Source organism: Temnothorax americanus, unplaced genomic scaffold (assembly GCF_048541705.1).
Source record: "Temnothorax americanus isolate GAGA-0224 unplaced genomic scaffold, ASM4854170v1 Scaffold104, whole genome shotgun sequence".
Taxonomy (NCBI): domain Eukaryota; kingdom Metazoa; phylum Arthropoda; class Insecta; order Hymenoptera; family Formicidae; genus Temnothorax; species Temnothorax americanus.
In genome coordinates this window covers 292,322-317,865 of record NW_027509236.1, presented here as the reverse complement: position 1 = coordinate 317,865, position 25,544 = coordinate 292,322, and the positions used below count along the sequence as shown (strand labels likewise).

Sequence of the window (25,544 nt, the reverse complement as noted above, 5' to 3'; positions counted from 1 at the left end):
ATGTAAATAAAAACGAACGGAGAAGGCTCTTGAAGGATGCAAGAGACGATGCTGAAGTAATGTTATCAGGAAGAGTATGCCAAAACCGTATTGAGGACAGGCGAAAGGAGTGCATGTACGTCGTAGTTCTGCAAGACGGGACGTGAAATACTTGTGATGACGTTGCTAGGCGCTCGGATCGTCTCAGCGCTGGATCAGAAGGCACGAAAAGCTCATTTAGGTAAGATGGAGAATTTAAGAAAAGGATACGATACGATAGACACCCAAGAAAAAACAACCGTCTATTCTCAACTGAGAGCCAACCCAGTCTACGTCTATACGGCGTGATATGATCGTCCCATTTAAGATCGAAAATAAAACGAATGCAGCAGTTTACCAATCTCTGCAGTTTGGCATTCAGCTCATTGCTCAGGCCATGATAGACGAGACAACAGTAGTCGATGTGAGGGATTATCAGGGTAGTAACTAATTTGGCTTTCAATTCAGTTGAAAGGGAGTTTCTATTAAATTTTAGTTTGTGCAGCGCATAATGGACCTTTTGCGAAACATGCAACACGTGCTTTTTTTAAGACATAGTCGATGTAAAATTAACGCCTAAATTCCTGATTTCACTCACAAAAGGAAGAGGTACTTGGTTTACTGTAATAGGCGGTAACAGACTGAGATCGATATTTCTAATGTGAGCTTGACTTCCAAAGATAAGCACTTTTGATTTGGCAGGATTTAGTTTGAGTCCGTTAGTTTGAGCATAGTTAAAAATAGCATTCGCATCTCCAGAGATTAGTTCTAATCCTTGACAAATATTGGCGGGTGAGCACTTAAGATAAATTTGAATGTCATCAGCAAACAACATATAAAGTGCATACAGCTAGACACTTCCAATTTCGTTGATGAAGAGAGAGAACAAAAGCGGGCCCAGAACAGAGCCTTGAGGAACACCTGATGACGTAGATAGCCACTCTGAGAAGTTACCAGCATCGTCAACCACAGCTTGAAAACGGCCAGTTAAATAAGAAAATATCCAGGTCAGAACGGCATCAGAAAAACCGATCTCCTTAAGCTTAATGAGTAAGCGAAGATGGGAGACAGTATCAAACGCCTTGCTAAAATCGAAAAGGATCATGATTGTAATAAGCCCATTTTCGATTCCCTCCTTAATGTCATCACATACCCGTAATAATGCTGACTGAGTGTTGTAACCAGGTCGATATGCAGACTGTCTGGGATTGATGAGATCATGTTCTATAAGGTAATCTGTAATTTGCGAAGCCACAATTCTTTCAAGTAATTTTGACAGTTCAGGTAGATTGGCTATTGGTTTCGTATCAGACGGGGACAGAGGTATACGAATTTTCGAAAGTGGGCGAATGAGCGCACGCTTCCACTGAGACGGAAAGGAAAAAGATCCAAGCGAATGATTGAATAAAACAGTGAGACACGACGAAATCATGGGCCATGCAATGCGCAAAATGAAAAGCGGTATACCATCCGAGCCCGACGCATATGAATGGAGTGGTTCAGTAGAAATGAGCCTAAGAATCGTACATGGCGATATGGTGGAGAAAACAAATTCAGGACGTAGAGATGGGCGAGTAACTAGAGCAATGGCAGAAGTGAAATCGGCATACAAGCAAGGCGACTGAGCATTTGAAATCGACACATAAAAAAAATTGAGTTGATCAGGTGTAAAATACTGTAGAGGTGAAACTGAGGCTGATTTTACAAGACCCAGTCGAGCGAGTTCCTTCCAAAGTTTTGCTGGATTGTTGATGTTTTTGATAGAGTTTAGTTGATACTCACTTTTGGCCCGTTTAATATCTGTGTTAAGCTGATTACGAAAAAGCCTGTAGGTGGCGTAGCCAAGCAAGCTCTTGGAACGTTTTGCTTGCTTATATAGCCGATTTCTAATGCGGATCCGAGCCTTAAGTTCTTCTGTGAGCCACCGTAAGGGAGGCTTCCTGATAGTAAATGTACGCTCGGGAGCAAATACATCAAGTGTTCCAAGTAAGGCTTCGGATAGCATTGAACAAAGCTTATCAACTCCAGAGACTCTAGTCGGGTCATCGAGGCCAACAAAACTACGATTAGCTATAGTCTGCATGCATGTTTGTACCTCAGCACTATCCATGCAGGATTGAAGATGATCTCGGAACTCATCACCATCAATGGTCCGGTAACTGCGTCTTGATATTGTACGCTCAAAAGTTAAGTTCGTGCTAAGTGAAAGCGACAATTCTAATAGATCGTGACAGGCTATAAACGGACACTCGGATTTAGTAAACGCCAGGATTTTTTCATTGTCGTCTACTGCAAGAACATCTAGCCAAGAGTCAGCAGTAGCTGTGTGATACGTTGCATCAGAATGTATGATATGCATAGAAAGGCTTGACATTAGTTCCCGCAAGTAGGTTGCTTCAAAGCTGTTCGTCAAGAGATTGCAGTTTAAATCGCCGCCTATGACAATATTTTTATATAAATGAGAGACTTTTGTAAGGGAATGAGTAAAGTCATGAAACAGAGCTCCCTTAGGTCTCCTGTAGACCGACGCGAACAACACCGTTTCATCACTAGGCAAACAAATCTCAATTATAATATATTCCGGATCGTTGATATCAACTCCCTTAGAGGTCGCAATGAGCTTAACCTTAAGTGATTTATGTATGTAACAAGCAATACCTCCACCCATTCGCCCAACTCGATCATGTCGAATCAAAAAATAGTCATTCAAGGCAACAAGCTCATCCAAAATACCCTCGTGAAGCCATGTTTCGGATACCGAAATGACATGACATAGATTGGAACTGAAGTGAAGTCTGACAAGCTCAATGTGACCACGAAGAGAGTTTGCATTGAACTGGGCAACGCAGAATTTAGATGTATCCCGATTAAAGCTATTCTGAGGACGAGGCAGGCATGGTCAGTTAAGCTTACTAAGATCAGCATAAGAATTAATATGGACAACAGGCATACCGTCCGAGTGTCGCACGCAAATCCGACCATCCCTGACCCATACATATTTACATGACCGCTCTTTAGCAACCCGCTTTGTTTGTTGCAACAATTCGTAAATCTCTTTGGAGAGTAGTTCATTTACATTGATTACACGATCAGAATCGTTACCGCAAACCTCCCTCTGCCTAAGAACACCCTTAGCACGTTTTTTCGAGATAATGACTTCACGAACAGCGCTAGAGGTAACAGTGATAATAAGAGAGCTGTTAGCGGCAGCAGTCTTCGGTTGATCCCGAGCAGATTCAGGGAGAGGCTTGCGAACGGTTCTAACATTAAGAACATGTGGCAGAGCTACGGAAGCATCAAGAGCAACGAGCACGTTTTGAGCAAGCTCAGACGGAGGGACAGAAGGCACCTCCGGCAGACCCGACACGATAAGTTCGTTCGCCTCATTAGTTTGTTGGACTGACCGAGCAGTTTGTAGGTTCAGCAATTCATTTCTGAGAACAGTATTCTCCTGTTCTAGGCTAGCAATGCGCAGAGAATTGCTAGCAACCATCTCTGAAATTGCATTCAGTTGATCAAGTTTACCCGTTATTTCATCGTTAGTCCTCTGCTGACTTTCAATAAAGGCAGAAAGCCTTGAATCAGACTTTTTTAACTGTTCGATCAATCTACGTAAAAGCTCGTTAGTATTCGCTTGCGCATTGCTCTGAGTACCAGGGAGCGAGACATTATCGACTGCAGGCGATGAAGAAGTCGGAAAATTAAAGGCATGTGCACCTTGTCCCTCCCTCGGCGTGATAGGCATAGCAAGTCGAGATTTACAACAAGCGCCCGCGGCTTTAGTTACAATATACGCCTTAACGCAACCCGGATGAAATGCCTTACCGCACTCACCACACGAGACCAATTGACCAACAACCGACTTGCTGCACCTAGCACACGCACGCTGCATGAGTAATCGCAGCAAATTCACTCACTGTATAATAGTCAAATGTCCCTTGCAAAGTACAGCAAATATCACTGTATAATAGTCGAATGTCTCTTGCAAAGTACAGCAAATATCACTCAGCAGTTTCAGGTGTAAATTGAACACGGAAATAAGCAGATTGGCACGACTGCGTCGGCACGGCTGAGGTTGGCACATAAAATCCAGCCAATGGGCAGACAGAAGTGGGTATCACACGCCCGCCAACCGAAAGCACATCAACGGAAAAGAGTAGATTGGCACGACTGCATCTGCACGGCTAAGATTGGTACATAAGATCCAGCCAATGAGCAGACAGAAGTGGGTATCACACGCACGCCAACCAAAAGCAGACGAACGGAAACGGCGCGACAGCCAGCGCATGCGCATCAGATCCACGACGTCCGACAAGCACGATAAACTCAGCAATCCATGAAATAGGTTAGAAAAACCATAGAACTTGTCACATAAAATATAAGCATCTAGGTGTCAAGCTGGCAAAAAATTGAATGATAGCTCACGAAATGAAGCAAAGCTCATCAATGCCTGCAACAAAAATTGCCCGAAGGCAGCCAGCAGCAGAGATATGCTGTATCTAGGTGAGAACGACAAACAGACGTGCACCTTATACTCACCGAGAGAGAGAGAGAGAGAGAGAGAGAGAGAGAGAGAGAGAGAGAGAGAGATAGAGATATGATATGATATGATTTATTTATGCCCAAGCATAGGCTAAAGGGCAAATACAGAATAATACAAATAACAAAATTATACATGCTCTCTCTAGCACATGTGAGTTTACAAAGCATGATAAGTGAGACATAATCAAACATAACAGCGCAACTTAAGTAAGCGCGCAACTTAAAATAAAAATATGTACATTATACTAAAACTAACTTACTACTAACGCAACTAAGAACTAGCGCAACTTAAATCTAACAAAATAACGCAACGTAAACAAAAATACTAGAAGAAAAAAAATACCAAAGAAATACAAAAATAGAAAGTACGCAAAAACCAAAGAAGGAAGGAACAAAGACACATACAGAACACACGTCACTCCGATTCAGTTGAAAGCAAAAACATGCGAAGTAAGCTCTTAAATGATGTGAGAGACGAAGCTGATGTAACTGAGTTAGGAAGAGAATGCCAGAAGTAAATGGAAGAAAGCTGAAAAGAATTTCTGTAGGTGACGGTTCTATGAGCAGGAATGTGGAAAGGAGTAGATGATGAAGCGAGCCGGTCAGACTTCCTTAGAGTAGGATCAGGGGAGGTAAAAAGTTCACGCAGGTAAGATGGTGAGCTCATATGCAGGATACGATAAATTTGGCATCCAAGAAAGTAGTATCGTCTGTTTTCAACAGAAAGCCACTTCAACCTACGTCTATATGGGGTGATATATTCATCACACTTAAGGTCATAGGTAAACCGAATACAACAATTGACAAGTCTCTGTAACTTGGTATTTAGTTCCTTGGTCAAACCATGGTATACGAGGCAACAGTAATCAATATGCGGCAAAATCAAGGTTGTAACGAGCTTAATCCTGGGTTGGTGGAAAGAGAGTTTTTGTTATATTTCAAATTGTGTAGCGCATGATGGACCTTCTGCGAAACCGACGAGATATGCTTCGTCCAGGAAAAGTTGGACATGAAGATGACACCCAAATTCCGTACCTCACTCACAAATGGTAAAGGCGTATTGTTTACAACGATAGGTGGTATACTGCCAAGATCAATGTCATTCACATATGCTTGACTGCCGAATATGATGACCTTAGATTTAGCAGGATTTAGCTTAAGTCCGTACATATTAGCATAATCAAAAATAGCATTAGCATCCTTAGTGATTAATTCTAGAGCCTGAAGAATATTAGCAGGTGAACACAAACGATAAATCTGAATATCATCAGCGAAAATCATATGAAACACATAACGTAAAATTTTATATAAATCGTTAATATACAAAGAAAACAGCAGAGGACCAAGCACCGAACCCTGAGGGACACCAGAAGAAGTAAATATCCAGTCGGAAAGATTGCCAGCGTCGTCTATGACCGCCTGAGAACGGCCAGTTAGATAAGAGCAAATCCAGTTTAGAACGGCATCTGAGAAACCGATCTCTTTAAGTTTGATAAGCAATAGTAAATGGGGAACGGTGTCGAATGCTTTGCTAAAATCAAAAAGTATCATAATAGTGATAAGCCCTTCATCAATCCCCTGTTTTATATCATTACAAATACGTAGAAGTGCTGACTGCGTGTTATACCCCGGGCGATATGCAGACTGTCTTGGATTTAAGATTTCATGTTTATTTAAATAGTCAACAATCTGTGAAGCAACTATCCTCTCTAATAGTTTAGACAGTTCCGGCAAATTCGCTATTGGTCTTGTATCCGACGGGGATAGCGGTGTACAAATTTTAGAGAGCGGGCGAATATATGCTTTCTTCCACTCAGACGGAAACAGAGATGCATCGAGCGATCGATTAAACAAAGAAGTGATGCATGTCGAGATAACGGGCCATAAGATACGCAGAACATAAAGCGGAATGCCATCGGAACCAGAGGCATAAGAGTGAATAGATTCAGCAGTAATAAGCTTAGAAACAGATCGAGGTGAGATAGAGGAGAAAACGAACTCTGGATAAGATGGACGATTAACTGAAGCAATAGCAGCGATGAAGTCAGAATATAAGCATGAAGAATGAGCATTGGAAACCGAAGCATAGTATAGGTTGAGCTGATCCGGTGTGAAGAAATGTAGAGAAGAAGTAAGAGACAACTTGACAAGTCCAAATCGAGCCAGTTCTCTCCACAGTTTTGCTGAATTCGTAATTTTAGCAAGAGAATTGTAATGAAATTCGCTCTTAGCACGCTTGATGTCAGAATTTAGCTGATTACGGAAAAGTCTGTAAGTAGCATAGCTTAAAAGACATTTAGAGCGTTTAGCGCGTTTATATAGCTAATTGCAAGTGTGTAATCGAGCAACCAAATCCGTCGTAAGCCATTGAACCGGGAGCTTATTGACAACAAACACACGTGTAGGAGCGAATGCGTCTAGTGCCGCCAACAAATTACGAGACAGCACCCCGCAGAATCCGTCAACGTCAGCGATGTCAGACAATGCATCAATCTCGGCCCGCACGTCGCCAGCAATAGATTCAAGATGTTCAACGAACCGAGAACAATCGATACGTTTGTAGTTTCGCCGAGAAATAAAGCGGTCAGAATTAGGATTAGCTATAAGTGACATAGACAACTCTAAAAGATCGTGGCCGGCAATGAAGGGACTCTGAGACTTGGTAAATGATGAAACCTTATGAAGCTCATCTACGACCAAAACGTCTAACCATGAGTCTGAGGTCGCTGTATGATGAGTCGTTTCGGATCTGACTATGTGTAACGATAAGCTAGATACAAGCTCACGCAAGAAATTCGCCTCAAAATTGGTCGATGATAGATCGCAGTTTAAGTCCCCTCCAATAATTATATTTTTATACAGATGCGAATATCTATTTAATGACTCAACGAAGTCACGCAGGAAGAGACCTCTAGGTCTTCTATAAATGGACGCAAATAGTACAGATTCATCATTTGGCAAACGTAATTCAATAAGAAGATATTCAGGCGCATTATCACAAAGATTACTGGAGGTAGCTAAGATTTTGACTTTGAGCAATTTATGTATATAGCACGCCACCCCTCCGCCCATTCGCCCCACTCTGTCATGAAGTATTAAAAAATAATCATCTAGAGCCACCAGTTCATCTGATACACTCGCATTGAGCCACGTTTCGGAAATAGAAATGATGTGGTGAAGACTAGTGCTGAAATGCAGCCTGATGAAGTCTATATGTCCCCGAAGAGAATTCGCATTAAACTGAGCTATTCGAAACGACGTAAAATTGCGTATTGAATTATGCCGACCTATGGAAGATAAGGGGCACGCAGGTTGGACAAGTCAGACGAGCTTAGCAAGATCAGTGTCCGAGTTAATATTAATCACCGGCTCACCATCTGTACGCCTAACATGTATCTGACCGTCCCTAACCCAGACATACTTGTATGACTTGTTCTTCGCAATGCGCTTCACCTGTTGCATCAAATTAAAAGTGCTTTTTGGCAACAGCTCATTTACATATACGTTACGATGTGAGCTGCCACCACACACATCGCTCTGTCTGATCGCACCTTTTGAACGCTTACTCGACAATACAGCATCGCGCACAACGCTCGAAGCCAAGGAGATAATGACGGAGCTCGAAGGTGAAGATACCGTGGGCACAATAGAAGACGGTTCCCTCTTAACCAATCTGGTGTTAACGATATGGTAGGAGAGGTTAGGAACATCCAATGCCGCAAAAACATTTTTTGCAATCTCAGATGGAGTTGCAGACAAAGTAGAAGGCAAACCTGATACGATCAAATCGCTACCGCTCTGAGTCACCTGAGTCGACCGAGCAGACCTCAAGTCTCGCGAACTAGATTAGCATTTTCTTGCTCCAGTTTGATAATGCGTTGACTGTTCTGAGAAACAGTATCGTTAAGACGATCTAAGAGACTTAGCTTGACGCTAATTTCTTCATTGGTACGCTGTTGACTATCAATAAATGCAGAGATTTTCGCATCCGTACTTTTGATCTGCTCGATCAGCCCGCGCAAAAGAGAGTCAGTGGACTCATGCCTTATGTCCTGCGCACACGCAATGGACTGCGAGGCAGCGACAACGCCAGACGCAGCATCGCTATCCGAAGAAAAGAACGTACGGCGTTCATCTCTAGGTGTGAGCGGCATCTTCGAGAAATAAGACTTGCAACAGTCACTGGCGAACCGCGTAACAATGTATGGCTTGACGCAGCCCGGATGAAATGCCTTAAAGCACGCAGCACAAGAATAAGATTTACCGGCAATTAATTTTGTACACCTAGCGCACGTTGGTTGCATGTGTAGTCCAGTCACACTATTCGGTAGAAGCAAGAATTCCTAGGCACGTCAGATGAAAATCACTAGGCACGTCCCCAGTCGTAGTACAGCTAGGGTGGCAACACTTGAGCACAGGTCAGGCAAAACACATGCGCGAATCCGAATGAAGCGATAGAGAGGCGTAGAGAGGAGTGAAGCAGGAGCATGCGCAGTAGAGATCCACCGAGAAGGGAGCATGCACAAATCAGATCCAGAAAGAGCAGAATGCCTTACATAGGTGATCCCAAGAATTCCACGATGTTTCCGAGAATGAGGTTAGGACGAACAATGATACTTGTCACGAAAATATTCAGAATTAGGCAGCAATCTCCAAGAAAAAGAATAAAGCGCATGACAAGCAACCAAAAGACCTGCTTAAATCTGCAACAAAATAGCCCAGAGGCAACCAACGGCAGCAGCAATATTCAGTTTTATAAGAGCAAAGATTACGGACAACCAGTAATACTCACAAAGAGAGAGAGAGAGAGAGAGAGAGAGAGAGAGAGAGAGAGAGAGAGAGAGAGGCTGAGTGACGATGGGGCAGGGTATGGATGGATGAAAGGTTTAAAAGAGATGAGATTAGAAATAGAGAAAGAAAAGAGTAAATAGTTCAAATGTAAAATTCATAGTATAAGCATTGTTCAAAGTAGTTTATAAGCAGGATCGTAACAGCAAAATGTAAAAACCGGAAACAGGATTTGACAAATGTATGGTTGTGTAAAGTCTGGCAGGCTAAACTGTTGCTATGTAAGCACCAGAAGGTGAAGCATTAATAAATACTACTATATAACCTCTCAAATTAGAAGTCTTATAAATTTATATCTAGAAATATTAAAAAGTTATCATTAACTTACCTGCAATAAATATTTTTAAAAATCACTTGGTAATGTAAGCAATTCGCTAAATAATTGTGGGAACGTGACCGACCAGCTTCGTTTGTTCCAATTAATATTCGATATTCGCTCGTCTACAATACTCATCGGTACGGATTACGGATCGCTTCTTCATGCTACGCAACTACGGAATGACTCTCTCGCGGTCTCGTCACGCTTCCCCTTCGTTAGCTCGCCAGGGCCTCGGATTGGCCCGTCCTTGAGTCCTTCTATTGGCTGCCGCGGACAGGCAGCGGTTTTTTTTTTGTGAGGAGAATCTTCCACTACAGGGAAACCTGACCCACAAAGCGGCAACCAGTCACCGGATCGGATCGTGGAGCGCCCGAGGCAACCAGTCACGGGCCTAAGGCCCGATCGGGGGAAGAATTACGCCCCGGGCAACCGGTCAGTTGGCCCGGATCGGGGAGCGCCGCCGCGGCGGTCGTACCCTGTAGCCCCTCCGAAGAGGGGAAGACCCCTCCGCCCCCTGGGTGGGACGGTGGGAGTGTGGGATTCGACGCGACAAGCCAGTAGGCCAGCCGCGCCGCCTACCCACTAAACTTCTCACAGATGACCTTCGCTGCACTGCGTGAGGAAGACCCCGGGAAAGCGCAAGCGCATCACGTCCATGAGCCTTCCGCACGTTGCCCCTTTCGGGCAAACCCTCTATCTAATAAGCGACGAGTGGGTGTCATCACCCCCATCCGTCGCCCCCCTCCGGGAGTTGCTTTTGCAGTGGGCGAGCGGCGTCACCCAGACCGCTCGCTCACCCTCCCGGGCGGATGAGGGGAGGATGGCGGATGCGCCGGTTCCTCCCTCCTCCGCCCCCGCGAACGGGTGGGCGGGTGCTGTAGCCCTCGGTGGAGCCACAGTCCCCTGCCCTCGCGCGCCAGAGAGGGGCGCCTGTGGCCAGCACCCCAAAGGAGTGTCAGCCCAAGCCCCACCGGCGCGCTACCTCCGCCGGCTGCCCTGGCAGCGAAACGGGCGTCAGGGAGGCGGACCCTTTCCGTGAGAAGGGATTGGTTGCCCCCGTGACGCCCGTCCCATGAATTTATACAGGTTATATACAAGTTAAACTTTAAACGTCTTAAACGTGTATGTACGAAGTGTCAATAAGGGTATTTAAATAAGTTAGAGTTTAACGGTTTGACAGGTTAAAGTTGGGTTAAAGTCGGGTAAAAAGTTAATTTTTCCACTTTTAATCCAAAGATTAATGTGATAGGTTAATGAGTCACTTATGTATTTTGCATAACCTTAAAAAGTAGCGCGCCCAAAGTTAATTAATTAACTTTTTACTCGACTTTAACCCGACATAACCTGTCAAACCGTTAAACTTTAACTTATTTAAATACCCCTAATATTTGTAAGACTCTTGTGACACAAGACACAAGAACATTGTTTTAAAATTATAATTGGTAAATGTGCAGAATAGTGGCCTTCTCACCGATTTCGTTAAACTTAGGCTTAATCGACGCGTTTTTGCACAAAACAATCGAATCTGGCAGAAAAAAGTGTCGCTCTGCCCCGCGAAGCGAGATATTAACAGTTAAAGATATCTTCACTAACAACTGTTTTCCAAAGTCAATCATCAATAAATACATTGCCAAAAGATATTACTTAAATCAACTTAAAACACGAAATACGTCTACCGAGGATAGTAAAATAATTTTTGATCCAAAGAATAGTATACCCCCCCTTCTCCTACAGCACACCCGTCCCGTATTAATGCGGAGGGCGAGTGCCTTAGGCGCCGCCTCGTCGGAGGACGGCGCCACGTTGGTTGCCGATACCTTAGCGGCAACAGTCGGGAAGAAGAACCCCGACCGTGGAGCCTAAGAGGAGGAGGTTTGTCAATCCTCCTCCTCGCTCTCCGGAGGAGGGAGGGGAGTGGCCTCTCCCCTCTTTATCCTCTTACTCGCCTCCTTCCGCGACATGACCTGGTCGCAGAAGGAGACGAATGCCCTATATGCTCTTTCACCTTTGTTTCCCGGTTCGACCGACGCAGCCACGACGGCCGGGAGAGAGAGGTCTTCTCCTATTTTAGCCCGGAGGGCACGGCGCTGGTCATCCCACGCTGGGCAATGTTCCAGCGTGTGCTGCGCCGTGTCCGCCCCCTCCGGACAGTGGTGGAAGCGCGTGGTGCGCTCTTTCCCGATGCGGTGCAGGTATTTGCCGAAACAACCGTGGTTCGTCAACACCTGCACAGCGTGGAAGGCTAAGTGACGTTTGCGTTGGCCCTCCATCCACTCCGCTAACACTGGCTGAACAGCGTTCACCGTCCTCCTCTCGTATACTGCCTGGCGTGGATCGGCCAACCAGGCCGACCACCACCGGAGGAGGGTTTCCTTCGCCCGGAGTCTCAGCAACATCCTCGCCCTAGGGATTATCGCTGTACCTTGCCTGCGCATCTCCGCGATGTCCTCGTATACCTGTGCGTACATTCTCGCAAGGAGATGCACAGGCGGCATCCCGGCGAGGACGGTCGCCGTCGGATGGGAGACGGTCCGATAGGCCCTAGCGGCGCGAATCGCGATGATTCGTTGGGCTGCCGCCAGGCGCCCACGAAGACGGGTGTTGTTGCCCACCCTCTCCCACCATATCGGTGCTGCGTAAAGCAGCACCGACTGGACCGCCGCCACATATAGGCAAGATTTGGCAAGAGCCGGGCCAGGCTGTTTGCAGCCTGGCTCGCCCGACGAGCCAATTGGGCGACGTGCTCGCCGAAACTCCTTCCGCTGTCCAGCCACATGCCCAGATATTTGAGCTGCGGAGTGGTCGGAAATTTCGTTCTTCGTATAGAGAGACCAAACCCCTCTGGAAATGGACCTCACTCCCTCTTGTTGTAAAACACGGTGACTTGTGTTTTCTGTGAGGCCACCTTTAGGCCCAGTCCCTCTATTGAGCGCACCACGCTCTCCGCTGCCACATTGGCCAGCCTGAAGAGCTCCCGCCATCCCTCCCCACTGACTCCCAGGTATACGTCGTCGGCGTATCCCGATAGCCAACAACATGTGGGGAGGGAAGTCCTGAGGATCCTGTCGTAACCGATGATCCACAACAGGGGCCCAAGCACGGACCCCTGCGGGACACCGCATTCGATCAACCGGGTCCTCAGGATACCGTCCTGATCGACATATGTCAATCCCCTGTCCCGGAAATAGTCTTTGACGACTTCTATGAGGTAATCAGGGACACCGTAGCTCTTGAAAGCTTCCCCGATTATCGGCCAGGGGAGGGAGTTGAAAACGTTTCGTACATCGAAGCTAACTCCAATGACTACTCTCCCCTCGGCAATCTCGGCCTCCGTCCGGGAGAGGACGCGTTTGATCGCATCTACGGTGGATCTCCCGGGACGGAAACCGAACTAGTCGTCAGAGAGCCCCCCACTGCCCATTCGGGACAGGTGCCGAACAAGACGCTCGGCAATAATCCTTTCAAAGATCTTACCCGCCTCGTCCAGCAGGCATATCGGATGGCATGAGCCGGGTAATTCAGGCGATTTGCCCGGCTTTGGCAGGAGCACCAAGCTGGCCTCCTTCCATCTGTTGGGGAACCGGCCGGCCCTCAAGCAGGCAGTATATACCTGCCGCGTTTTGCCGGCCAGTCCCCCCGCCAATTTCCACGCGCAGCCTGGGGTCCCATCCGGGCCAGGAGCCTTACCGTTCCTGACCCTTTTGACGGTCCTCGTTAGCTTCTCCATGCTGACCCCCTACCCGTCGTCCCACTCTTGAGGGACGGTGGGAGGGAAGTTAACCTCTTCCCCATCCGCCCGCGGGAACAATTCGTCGACGATTTTGTCGACGAACAAGGGGTCAAGCTGCTCCGTCAGCGGGGGCGCCCACGGTTTAAACTTGTTAAGTACCAGCTTATAAGGACCCCCCCCATGGATCCTCTTCCACACTTTCGAGGAGCTCACCACAGGCGCGCGCTTTGGCCGTGCAGATCGCTCGGGCGAAGTCCTGGCGGGCGGCACACCAGGCCTGCCAGGCTTCCTTTTTGGTAAGGGCGACGCGTCTCCCGGCGCGTGCCCTTCTCCAAACCTTCTTAGCATGGACCAAGGAGCGCCTCAGCTCGGCCAACTCCTCAGTCCACCAGTATGCTTGCTTCCGAGGCGGCAGCGGATGCTGTCGGGGCATGGCGACGTCGCACGCCTGCGTGACGATTTTTACTACGCCCTCGGTCATAGCATCTACATCCACATCTGCCCTCTTGGGTGCTCCCTCCTCCTCCTGTGTTTATAAGGACGCTGTGATTGAGGCCTTAAAAAGGTCCTCGTTCATCTGCTTGAGGGCCCATCTGCGTCCGTCGTCTGCCCGCCAGCGGCGAGTCGACGGGCGAGCATACCTGGCGAGCTTGTTTGGACCACCATCTCGATATATTGGTGGTCCGACAGGATCTTCGCACCTGAGACCACCCGCCAGTCGCGTATATCGCGGGCAACAGAGGGCGTGGCCCAAGTAAGGTCCACGATAGACTTTCCCTGTCGCCGCACGCAAGTGCTCTCTCGGCCCGTGTTAGCCAGACACAGGCCGAAACCCGCCGCCCACCGCTCGGTGACGTCGCCCCTCCCGTCGGTCCGCGGGGATTCCCACAGCGTTGACTTCGCATTGAAGTCCTCTCTGAAGGCCATCACATATATCCCACAGAGTCCTCCGGCCTCTTCTCCTCTCTATCTGGTGGGGCGGCAGATCCCGACCCTACCTCCAACTCCGTTATCATCGGAGTCTCGTCGCGAGTAAGCTCCACCGCTCGCAGAGCTGCGTCGTCCTTGCTAAGGGCGGGAGGAGACAGAGAAAGTATCTCCACTTCCATTACCTCAACCGTTTGTCGGTCTTCCTTTTTAACGGTGCGGGTTGACCTGTCTTTCCGTTGCCTCTGTGGTTTCGGAAGCTCTGCTACGGTTTCCGTTATTGCCGGTGTTCCAGCGACCCTCACGCCTTCGTGCGTGACGGTGAACCCCGTCACGACAAGGTTCTCCTCCTTTTCCTTATTCGCGGGCTTTTCTTTAGCCCGCGATGAATCTGGCTTGGAGGGTTTATCTCTCTCTGCCCTCTCTTTACCTTTGCGACTGCCGCGGCAGGCAGGGCCGCCCACGCGATGGTCGTAGGGCATGCCCTTGTCCGCGCAGATTACGCACCGCACTCGGCCGGTGCAGTTTTTGGCCGGATGACCAGCTTCTTCGCAGTGGTAGCACACGTCAGTCCTGTCCGTTGTACTGGTGCAGGTAGCCCGCGTGTGCCCCTGTTCTAGGCAGCGGTAGCACTGGAGCGGTCTCTTGGTTAGCATTTCCACTTTGGTGGACGACCACCCCAGCGCCACCCTGCTGTTCTTTGCTACAGTGATCGCTGCTGCCAAGGGGCAGCCGACGACTACCGTACAGAGCCGGTTATTCATTCGTCTGACGGGCCCCACCCTGACACTTTTGGGATAGGTGTTGCCCGTCTTTGCGATCATTTCGCAGATCTCGCTTTCTGCAATCGAGCTCTCGAATCCAGACAGGCGGAGGTTAGCTGTCATGATGGGACGTGCCACCCTGACCCCCTCCTTATCCGACAGGACATCAGCCATTTTGGCCGCTAAGGCGTCCGCCTTTTCGGCATTGCCCTGACCAGCCAGCTCTAGGCTGAGAGCGCCTGTTGCGGTCCTCCTCATGTGTGGGACTTTGGTGATCCCAAAATCCCTGAGATTGATCCGTTTGCGAACCAGTCCCATACATTCCGCATACGTGTCCGGCGGGCACGTAAGCGTGATCGCAGAGGTGCGTGGCACCCTCCGTTTTCTCTCACCCTTGGCCTGTTGAGAGGTAGAGGTAGGGGTAGGGCCGTTGCTCTCTACGCCTTTTCTCCCACTTGCCTTACCCTCCTTTGCGCCGGCGGCAGTGTTCTTCCCAGCCGTTGAGGAAAAAGCGATGTTTGCTCCCTTCCCCGGCTGTGTCGGTTGCCGTCGCGCCCTGGATTGCCCCTGTGAGGCGGGCTTGTCATCCCGCTTTTTGGGCTTCTTCCTTACTACCTGGGCCCACAAGGTGTCGTTGGATCCAGGTGTTGGCAATGCCACCTCTTTCCCCAATTCCTGGGGCTGCGCGACAGGCAGCACGGCCCCAGTTGGAACAATTGCTCCACTCTTTTGTCCCTGTACCTGCGGCAGCGCTCTTCCGGACGTGGCCGATGTGGGAATGGGGGTCTCTTTCCTCGGTCCCGGTACTTGCGGCAGCTTCTTTACGGGTGTGGCCGACGTGGGAATGGACGTTTTGCCTTGTCCTTTTCCCTTTTTCTTGGCGGCAGACCTTTTGCCCGTGTTGCCGTCTCCTCTTTTTCCCCCTCCGGCGGAGGCCGTCGCCGCCGGAGCAACAGACGTCTTTTTTGGCGCCGGCTGTGCTTGCGTCTGAGGGAGTTTATTTGCGATAACTCGCATGAGTTCCTCCCTCATCTTACCAACCTTCTCCTCGACGCTGAGTACCAGTACTTCCGCTAGTCGCTTCTCCATCGACTCCGGTTGCACTGGTACCTTTGCCTCTGGCTCCGTTGTCGCCGCCGGCACTTCCGAGTCCAGAACCTTCCTGGTGCCCTGTATTGACGGACGGACGGCCGCAGGCATGACGTTGTGGGCAATTTCCGCAAAAATTTCGTCACGCTTGCACTCCTGTTCCACGTCGCAATCCATTTTGTCATCAGTTGCGACGGGAGTATCCTCCGCTCCCGACGATGTGTCCGAGAGTATCTGGATTTTCTGTCTTTTGAAGCCCGTTGCGGCCCTCGTTATCCTGACCTCCCTTTGCCCCTGTTGAGAGCGCAATTGCTCGAGCTCATTCCTGAGCTCTTGCAGCTCCCGTTGGGTATTTGCGTTCTGCGTTACGCTTTCGCGCAACGCAGTAATCTCCCTCTTTTGTGCGGAAACCCGTTCTTGGACCTCAACGTCGCGCTCGAGCCCTCTTTCCGGGGCGTCGTATCGCTGCACGAGGTGTGTCAACGCGGCCTTGATTCGCGCGGCAGACTCGTTAAGGCATTTACGGTATTCGCCTTTCAACGTGCCAGATTTCTCAGCGACCAGGTTTATGCCATTGATCGCCTCGAATATCTCGCTTAGTAGCGCGCTTGCCGGAGTGTACTCCAGCTCCTCCATAGCTTGTTTCTCGGCGATTTTCCTATTTTTGGAAAGATTTGCCGGAACAATGGCGTCACGCAGGATCTTTATCTCGCGTGCCCTGTTGATCAGCTCCTCTGTGCGTTTCTGAGCTGCTTCAGGTAGTAGTTACCTGTTTCCGCTGGACGGCCTCGCCCGCCCGGCTTTCGCGCCTCGCCAAGCGCGGGACACTCTCCCGGTTCGACAAGTGACGATACATCTTGTCCTGTTTCCTCCATAATGCGGCAGGTTTTTTCTAACCGCTCTTTGGAGAGTTTCGCCCTCAGCGTACCCTCTGTCACCTCCATGAACTCGACATCGCTTTCGCTATTCAAGTTCGTTCTCTTCTCGATTGCTGAGGTGGAGGGGTTTCCACGTGTACCCCCCCTCTCAGCTGGCGCAGTCTTTTTCCCGCTCTTCCTAACCTTGGAGCGGGAACGCGTGCGCTTGTCCGAGTCCGACTCGGAATCGGCCGATTCTGAGATTATGTGGGCTCTTTTGGGTGCAGACTTAGCGCGCCGCCGCGATCGTATGCGGTCCTCCTCTTCAACGCCAGCGAGGATCTCGTCCTCCTCTGACTTGGTAGCGGTTTTATCGGGATGCTCCGCTACGTCCGCGCAGCTCCCGTAGTCCTCCTCCTTATCCTCCTCCTCCGATGGTGTGATTCCGGTGTCCCTGAACACCCTGTCCACCAGTGATTTAATATTTAGCCCGACGTTTGATGACGACGGTGAGAGACCGGGACAATATCCCTCATCCAACGGGTTCTGGGGGTCCGAATCCCCTGAGCCGGTAAACGTTGCTCCTTGAAAATTCATTTCCATAGTTTTTAAGTTAGTTTATTTTCGGGGTGTCCTTCTCCTAGGCTGGTTGGCATCACCCGCCTCACGAGCCCAGCCTGCCCGAGTCCTCGGGTATCCCCGGGTTCGCCGTATCCGTATCGAGAGCGCCCCCCGAAGGCCCCGAAGAGCCCCCAGAGACCGCCCCCGACCCCTGAGGCACCGTCCGCCGATCGACGCCGACGAGAAAACCCAGACGCCCCCACATGCGCGCAACGAGGGTTGGCCGGCCGAGAGACCTCGATCCCAGCCCCGGCCGAGCAAGCTCGATCCCGGTCCCCGCCACTCACGAGCAGGGACACGGAGCGCCCACCCCACACGCCGACCCAACGAACTCCGCGCTCGTCGCCGGCCCTTGCGTCCGGTGACTAGACTTGCCGGCCCCGAACTCGGAATACGTCCGAGCAGCCCGACGGGTCTGCACCCACCCAGGCGGCTCCGGCCCCGACCTCGGAATATGTCCGAGCGGTCCGGGACTGCCCTCCGCACAGCGGACACCGTGGGATGACATCCCTGGTGTGCAAGTCCGCTGTGCGGGCCTCCCCTCCAACCCCCTCTGCACCACGTACAGAGGGGGACCGGAAGAGAGTTACCCCTGCCCGCCCTGAAAAGGGGCGAACGCCCCGCGAGGGGGCGCAGGCGAGGGGTCTTTCCACCCCCACGACGAGACGGCATCCCTGCCTGTCGCAAGGGTGAGGAAGGAAACCCCCCCGGGGAAACCCCAGGTCCCCCCTGCCGCTCTAATGAGTGACAGGAGGAACGGGAACCATCCTCACCGACAAGCGGTGAGTCCTCCCATAAGAATCCCTCCATCCCCAGCCTGCCGGAGCACCGGCGTGCAATGGCTGGGGGCTTCGGGATACCCCATAGCCGGCAAGAGGAGTAGAAACTCCTCCCTAACGGTCCCGGCTGACCGGGCGTTTGAAGTCAGGGTCGCCATCCCCTACCGGCCGTTGGAGTCCGCGTGGCCGAAGCCAGTTGGACTCCTAAGCAGGGCGACCGGTCCCCCGGTTTTTAGTCGGGTTTTCCTTCCCCTAGGACAGTTGGGAGGGCCTCTGGCCCTTCCCTCACGGCACTGTCCGGTCCGGGCTACTTATTATAGAGGGCGCCTTTCTCGCGAGTCTTAAAAAGGACTCCCCGGCCCACAAAATTGGCGCTGTTTTTTTAAAGTCAATCCAGACAAATTGCATAGGACATAAACATAAGCGTAAGAAATTGATTGGTTTATATATATATGCAAAAGGAAATAGACCAATCCATCTCTTTATGCATATGCTTATGCACCTATGCAAGTTGGTCTGGATACATCTTAAAAAAACAGCGCCAAGTTTTTTACAAGAAAAATTTATTTATTTTATTTTAATTAAATATTTTTATTTTATAATGTTACCTCTAATTTTTTGTGATTAAAATGGTTCTTTGTAATATTATAATTTTATCAAAAAGAATTAAAACTACTACCACTTGGGTTGATAGAAAGACCTTTAAGAATACAAAGATACATACCACTTGGGTTAAGTTAGGTAAAACAAATTTGTTTTATTTTTTAAGAGTAGTTGCACTTAAATCATTTTTCAAAGCAATATACCAAATAGCACCGTACATCTTATGGACGTCCGTTTTACGTCCATTTTACTACCATACGTCCATGGACATAATAAGGTTGTCCATTGTACATCCATATAAGGATGTACATTGGACTAATAAAGAGGGACGTCCAGTGGACATCCATTTGAGATCCCCTTTATATAACTAATTTATGAATATATACTGTACATCCATTGGACATTTGTACATGGACTTATTTTGGATATATTATTTTATATCCATATTTTTTGTCACAAAAATTAGTTTTGTAAGGCATAGCGTTATTCTCCCGCGCCGTCACGTAAAGCATTTTAAATTTTCCGTCGTCATTATGTTTATAATAGTATGCGTAGCAGTCTTTTTTTATGGCGTGATCATACGCGTGCAGATACCATGGCCCGGGCGTGTAATAATTAACGAGTCTTGCGCGGATTGGTCGAGCGCGATCACGTGACTTGATTTGGCGGGCTTGTGCAGGGATGAGCGCGCTCGTGCCTTACTCGTGTTACTCGTGTATCGTACCGGTTCACCCCAAGGTTTATTGTCCATTTCTGGGCTACTCACTCAGTTATAATAATTTCACCTGCATCACGTTGCTGCTTGCAGAAAGGCATGCAGGTATACGTACGTACGTACGTAGTGTCAATTGTCGCAGTGTAGAATATTAAGTGTGCGGGTACACGCAGTGTGCGATACGTCGGAGATTGATCCGGTTAGCGGTATCGCGGGTTGTCGAACGGATCAGGACAAACCTAGAGGTTGTGAGGGTACACGGATACGAAAAAATGTAAGTATATGAATATTTATATATATGTATTTAATAAATACATAATTTTAGCAGATTTTTATTCTTATAACCTAAAAAGTTAATATTTTACTTTATATGACAAAATTACATATTTTTCGTTATCAAGAGAATAGAAGCAGCGTATAATATTTATTTACTTATCGCAGTAATAATTCGCAATTATAATTTTAAAAATAGTGTAAAATAACCAAGTGTGGTACACGCGGTGTACTTCGAAGAATTATGAACGACTCGTCGGAGATTGATCCGGTTAGCGGTGTCGCGGGTTGTCGAACGGATCGAGATCGAGACAGACCTAAAGGTTGTGAGGATACACGGATACAAAAAAATGTAAGTATGTGTTGTACTTCGATATTGAAAGTCTGCTTGAAAATATAATTGTATGTACGTTCATAAAATATATAAGCCTATTCCACAATAAGACAGAAGCATTTTATGACACCTGCGTTCCAACTTATGAATGCTTTATAATTGCTTATGACTCGCTTATATCTTCTGATTGCGCTGACTTCTGTCTCATTATGACAACTGCGTTCCAATTTATGAATGCTTTAAAACAGGCTTATGATTCGCTTATATCTTCTGATTGCTGACTTCTGTTTCATTGTAGAATACGCTATATATTTTGTTACATCTAAAATTAATTTATATTTTTAGATGATATTTTTAATACAATAAACTGACTTTTTAATGAACTAACAATATTCATTCATGTATAATACATATTTCAGATTTTCACATATTGTATGTACATACAACCTGTTAATCATGAGTGCTTTCCAGCAACGACACAGTATGACACAGTATTATTTTATCTTTGCCGTTCACTGGTATTGAAAGACAATAGAATGATACTATGTCGCACTGTGTCATTGTTGGAAAGCAGCCCATGTATTTGACTTAGCGCATTGACTCAAAATGTAGAATATGCTTCATCTGAACTCATTCTTATTTTATATCTTCTTTAGAATAAATTAATATTTTTAAATCCTATAAATTAAAAACATTTTTTATTTTATATAGCTCTGGAAGATCTTTTGCTTTGAAAAATCCATTGAAGAAAGTTACGCAACACCATTGGTACAGTTAATTTACAAGATCACACTTAAGGACTGTGTTGCCTTTAGGAAATTCTTGGAAAATAAGTGAGTATGCCTAAAATTGCAGCTAAATATTATAGGCGAGCAAAAGTTAGTACAGATTCTACGATAAATTTAGTTGAATCTGATCAAGCTTTTGCTCAATATTTAAATAATAATGATTTAAATAATAAAACGAATATCAATGAACAATTTAATTGCATTGATTTGGATAATAATTTTGATAATATTGAATTTGATAAAAATATATTAGAAAGTTTAGAGAGTTCAGATAGTGATACATCCAATAATGATTTTATTATAGATTTTAATGAAAGCACTTTGAATAACGAATCATTTCATAACGAATCAATTAATAATTATGAAAACTCCAATAATACAACCAATAAATGTTCTCTACGATCACAACTTGCTACCTGGGCTTGGAAAAATAAAATTACTCATGTTGCAATTAACGAATTATTAGCTATTTTAAAATCAGAACATGATGAATTACCTTCGGATGCTCGCGTATTATTAAAAACTCCTAGAAAAAATACATTGAAGATTGTTGAACCAGGACATTATTATCATTTCGGTTTGAATAATTGTATTCATAAATTATGTTCATTTGTATCTTTAAAAAATGTGCAACAAATAGAAGTTTACATAAATATTGATGGTTTACCACTTTTTAAAAGTTCGAATCAGCAGTTGTGGCCAATACTATGTAGTTTAGTTGAAAATCGTAATAAAGTAGGTATTGTAGGTATATATCACGGGGGAAAAAGCCAGATGAAGCAAATTTATTTTTAAAAGATTTTATTGCCGAAGTTATCGATTTGTCAAAACATACGGTATCATAATAAATAAAGAAAACAAAAGTTTTATTTATCCCTTCAAAATTAAAGGTTTTATTTGCGATACACCTGCTAAGGCATTTATTAAATTTACAAAAGGTCATACCGGTTATTATTTATGTACAAAATGTGTTATAGAAGGGGATTATATTAACGGTAGAGTTTGTTTCTCGAATTTAAATAAATTCCGTGATAGAACCGATTTAGAATTTAGATCATAATCTCAAGAAGAACATCACATAAGTTCAAAAACTTCTGATCTTGAATTAATCGAACATTTAGATATGATTCGTGATTTTCCTGTCGAGCCGATGCATTTAATTGATTTAGGCGTTACAAAAGCTGTAGTGAGTATGTGGTGTTTTGGTAAACCATCAGTAAAATTATCTCATGCACAAATTACACAAATTTCTGGTTTATTAATAAATCAAATTAAAAATATCCCTTTAGAATTTAATCGTACACCTAGATCATTAGAAAAAAGTATAAGATGGAAAGCTACAGAATTTAGACAATTTTTATTGTACACAGGTCCTGTTGTTTTAAAATCTGTACTTAATCGAGACAATTATCTCAATTTTATGTCTTTAAATGTAGCTGTCACTATTTTATCGTCTCTCCATCATGTTAGATATTTAGATTACGCTAATTCTATTCTTAATTATTTTGTAAAAAGTTATATAATTTTGTATGGCAAAGATAATTGTTCAATTAATATTCATAACTTATTACATTTGTATGATGATGTAAAAAAGTTTGGAATGTTACAAGAATACAGTGCCTATCCCTTTGAAAATCATATGCAAAAGATAAAAGGATATATTAGAAAAAAGATTAACCATTGCAACAATAGTTAATCGTATATATGAAGAAAATTTTGCAGAATTAAGTGAAGAAAATAATTTGAATGTAAAACCCAAATTATTCAATAAACATGATCCTCCTCAGTGTCCTATTACTCGTGCCCGAGCGTGGTGACTTCTCTTCATAAACATGATAACGGACCTTTAAATCAATTTTTGTGTATTAGTCAATGGGAAAAAATTGTATTTTCTAATTTTACTCTAAAAATAAAAGATCCAAATAATTGTTGTAGTTTAAATAATGGTGACATTGTTTTAATTAAAAATAATGCTAGTAACGATAAAAATATAGTAATAATTGGAAATAAATATAATTCAAAAAAAGATTTTTATAATGAACCATGTAATTCTTCTGATTTGGGTATATATTTAGTTGATAACGTTGTTAACGATCTTCAAAGTTGGAATATAAGTGGAATATCGCATAAATGTATAAGATTACATTTTAAAGATAAATTTGTTATTTTTCCCTTACTTCATTCCGCGTCTAATTGAATTTTATAGATTTTAATAATTTTACTTTTTTATATAAAAAAATTTTAATTTAGGATTATTTAAATGTCATTTTACAATTTATTTTTATATTTTACAATTAAAATTATTTTAGATTATATTTATTAAGATCATATTTTACAATTAAAATTAATAAAAATAGAGATGTATTTCTTAAATATTAAATTTATTAACTTCTCAGTATTTTTAAAAATGATGAATAACATTCCAAAGAATATTATTATAATATTCAATTGTTCTGAGAATATATATATCTAACAAATAAATTTTACGATAAGATAAAAAATTGAATTTCCTTCTGTTTGTTAACGGCTTGATTCCAAATATTTATATAATATTTAAAATGATCGATTTGAAGTTGCGTACACAAATTGTTAATAATTTGCAGGAAAAATAACAAAGACATGGACTATTGTGATTTTCACTGATGAAGATTGTGTTGAAGTAGTTCCATCAAGTTGGATACTAAATGACAAATGTTATTGGCCGACGCTTACACCTGACAAGTTGACAGCTGCAGTAAAAAATCACGATGCACTTGATACTTCTTGGCCTTCATATCCTATTCGGCTTATACGAAATGGAACTTTTTGTAAATATATTACTTATTGTGTTTTTATGTATCAATTAACAAAAAATATATTTATGCATTGTCGTCATGTTATATTTATTTTGTTTTAGATGATTATTCAACAGCAGAAAAAAGTGTAAACGGGTGGAATATTCGTCCGATGTAAATTCTGACAGATCTAAACAGAATGAAACAGAATCTGACAGAAATAAAAGGAAATTAATAAAAAAAAAACGTTCGGCTCTTCATTTGATGAGGATAATCTATCATCATCAGACGATAATAATAAATTGCCGACTAAATTGCCGACTCCTCCACGTTTAACGAATGGTTCGTTTGCATGTATTTATTTGCTACATTATATAAATTTTGTTAAAAATTAATTATCTTATAAATGAAGAAACATAGTAGTATCTGGCGTTATTTTACTTTTTAAAATCTTTTTAAAATAAAAGTATAACGTAAATTTTTAGGGATAAAAGAAAACATTTGCGAATACTTTATAAATTCAAAAAACATTCAATCATTTAGTTCCTAATGTTTTCTTCCAGACACCAGTACTTTTATAAGAGTAAAAGAAAGCCGAAACAAAAGAGTCAAGCTACTAATAACGATAGAATTCGAAATGAGAAATTTGAAAGGAATTTATCGATTGGTAAATTATTTTTTGTAATATATATAATTATTAATCACAACTATTAAGCACCTTTACAAAATGCAAAAGTTTATAATGTATTTTTTGTAAATTTTGTAGGTAATAAACGAGGTAATAAATCTTTAGATGACAACGATAAACCATTGAATGTTAATGAACAAAAATGTAAATGTTGTCCTGTACATATAAAACACAACTGTGGTATGTATATGTTATTTGCAATCGCAAAATTGGCCCATTGCCCGAATTTTTAACCAATGCGATATGGATAAGTTTAAATGTCCACAACACGTTCTGGATATTTATTTTGACCACTGAGCGTTGGAAAACACAACGCGTTGTGGCCGAAATAAAGTACTCAGAACACGTTATGGACATTTAAGCCATATATTGCATTGGTTAAAAAATTCGGGCAATAGGCAAATTTTGCGATTGCGAGTAATATATATTTTATGTACAGTTATTTTTTATAGAATTATCATTAATCTTATTATAAAATTAAATTATTATTACATGTTTTTGACACGATTAATAAATATATTAAACTTTTTTCCAGAAAATTATTTTAAAGAAATCATCCAACAACAAAATCTTTTCAAAGCCAGCATGTGGCAATATACAGATTCACTTCACGAATTAACCACATCGGTTAATCGTATTGTTATGAATAAGGTGACTCATGAAGTGGAGGAAGCAACAACTTCATTCTCCACAATGTTTAATTTTCCGTTACAAGACGAGGATGACCTAATCCGCGTCGAGGAACACCTAAACGACGAGAAAAATTTTAACGTAATATTTTATGAATGTGTTATTCTCACATATATATGTTACATATTTATTGTAGTTTTACAAATATACTTTATCAACTAATAAAATTTTAGTTGATTATTATT

General features: G+C 44.5%; 1 protein-coding gene and 1 long non-coding RNA gene across 2 annotated transcripts in view; both read left to right on the top strand.

Moving 5' to 3' along the window:
• LOC143903344 (uncharacterized) overlaps positions 1-25,544 on the top strand; it is a 216,104-nt gene that overhangs the window by 38,492 nt on the left and 152,068 nt on the right. The gene's annotated exons all lie outside the window — the stretch shown is intronic.
• On the top strand, positions 19,661-25,432 carry LOC143903277 (uncharacterized). The gene is made up of 6 exons (XR_013258668.1): positions 19,661-20,086; positions 20,285-20,437; positions 21,131-21,252; positions 23,811-24,014; positions 24,104-24,323; positions 25,205-25,432. It is a non-coding gene; the product is annotated as an uncharacterized LOC143903277 (long non-coding RNA).